Source organism: Cyprinodon variegatus, unplaced genomic scaffold (genome assembly GCF_000732505.1).
Source record: "Cyprinodon variegatus isolate N-32 unplaced genomic scaffold, C_variegatus-1.0 Scaffold1349, whole genome shotgun sequence".
In the NCBI taxonomy this organism is placed as follows: Eukaryota; Metazoa; Chordata; class Actinopteri; order Cyprinodontiformes; family Cyprinodontidae; genus Cyprinodon; species Cyprinodon variegatus.
In genome coordinates this window covers 132,063-134,165 of record NW_015151802.1, presented here as the reverse complement: position 1 = coordinate 134,165, position 2,103 = coordinate 132,063, and the positions used below count along the sequence as shown (strand labels likewise).

Sequence of the window (2,103 nt, the reverse complement as noted above, 5' to 3'; positions counted from 1 at the left end):
AGAGGCAAAAACTAGCCCCACCCACCAGATCAGGTCCTTCAGCTTTAGTCTTTAGCTTCAGAGTTTGCTGTTTTAGTTTTAGTTTGGTATTCCTGTTTCTATCCCTCTCAGGTTTTCTTTACTTCCTGTTTTTCTATTTTTGTCTTTGTATTTTAGTCCCCTTTATGTTTAATTCCCTTTGGTCTGTGTTTGATTTCCCTCCATCAGAGCGTCTCTGGTTATCGTGCTGCAGACCCTCATCTCCTGTCTGCAGCATTTCCTCCCTTTAGTTGTTCGGTCTCAGTTTGTTCCTCCTGTCATTCCATCATGTCTCTCCTAGTTTCTTCATGTTTTGGATCTTTGACTTCTATTTCTTCAGTGTTGGATCCTTTTCTCCCTGTCTGCCTGGAGCTGAACCTGAACGATCTTTTCTCTGGTGTTAAAGTGGAAACAGTTTGAGGCTGATCTGCCCTTTAAATGTATGGAGTGAACTTTGTTCCATAATTATTGATTTAATTTTGATTTTGTATCCAGAAATACAACTTTGTAAAAAATACTATTCAGAAAATGTTTTGGGACTAACTTTGCTTTTTCTCTCAGATTTTGGCTTTTTACTTTTTAAAAAAAATATATATATTTTTGTATTTTTTCTTTTTTTTTTTTTTATAAAATATTTTCCATATTATATCTTCTAAAATATAATCTTTCAAATAACGTTTTTAAAAAAAATTGTTTTACAGATTTTAAACTGTTTCTTACAGATTTTTTATATTGAATTGGAAAATAAATGCAATCAATTTTGATTAAAAAAATTTAACTGTTTTCTCAGATATTTTATTTTTTTCTATTATATATATTTAAGTTACTGAAATTTTGTTTTTCAGTTTTTTTATAGATGTTATTGTTCTGTCTAATTTTTGTTTTACAGTCCTTTAATATTGCGTTCTACAATCACCTGGAATGAGGAGCTTATTTCTATTATTTCTAACAACATTGCATCGGTCGATGCGTTTCTATTGGATCCGTAAATCTCAATTCAAAACAGAAAAGCAATTCATAATAAATATCAGTTTGAAAAATTGACATTTTTCAAATTCTCAGAAAATGTTCTTTTCATAACATTTTTGCAAAATTTCTCACATTCTGCACATTTTTTATGTTTTTTTTTTGTTTTCCAAACTCAAACATCTTCTATAAAAAGCATGATGGTGACGAGCTGGAAAACAGGAAGAGATTCCAGATAATTCCATCATGGAGACCAGAGGAGTCCAGCTGATGGTGAACTGTGCAGCTATAAGATGAAAACCGAGCGCTTTACTCTACATTCAGACATCCACATGGTACAGGGTCGCCCTGGGTTTTATTTATTGAAGGTGTGTCTGCAGATAAGAAGCAGTGAGCTGCAGGAATGTTAGCAGACACCTTTGACCATGAAACAATCTGTAAACGTCCAGCAGGAAGCGTCATCACTCAGTAACCGAGCTGCAGCTCCGGCCGCTTAAAGGCCTCGCCTGCCTTTCTGCAGCGATCAGATGGGATCAGATCCTTCCCTCTGGAAACGAGACAAACGGCTGAGCAGAACTTTATTCACTCTGCATTTTAATCCAGGAGGAAACATTTTTCTCTCATTTAAACCTAAAAGCACCTTCTCTCTCCTGCTTAGTGAGCTCTTAAAAGGAGCACTTTTAAAACTTTTTGTCTACGTTCAACCCTCCGCTAAGAACAGATTACATATATACTCTATGACAGATTATCTATCTTCAGATTAAATCCTTCATGTTGATGAGAAAGATTCAGACTCTTATTTTGAAGGTCTTCACAGACACATTTTTCAGAGTGAAAGGTCACAGATCCAAGCTCTGGTTGATTAACTGGTGAAGGATCAACTCTACAGGTTAATGAAAAAGCTTCTAGATTCAGAGAGAAATCCTGAGAAACGAGCTGAAGTTTCACAGAAAAGCAGAAGACGAGACGCAGTCCTACCTGTAGAGAAGCAGCAGCTCCGTTATGATCCAGGACTGAACAGGGTGTGGTGTTTATACCCCACCGCTGTCCACACACACACACACACACACACACACACACACACACACACACACACACACACACACACACACACACACA

At 36.4% G+C, this 2,103-nt stretch overlaps 1 protein-coding gene across 1 annotated transcript in view; it reads right to left on the bottom strand.

Annotated features, from left to right (window-relative positions):
• Positions 1-2,097, bottom strand: part of LOC107102966 (annexin A2-like) — a 14,818-nt gene extending 12,721 nt beyond the window's left edge. Inside the window, exon 1 of the mRNA XM_015402446.1 lies at positions 1,963-2,097. The gene's annotated coding sequence lies outside the window, so the exon portion shown is untranslated. The remainder of the gene's footprint in view (positions 1-1,962) is intronic.
• Between the last annotated feature and the right edge of the window lie 6 nt (positions 2,098-2,103).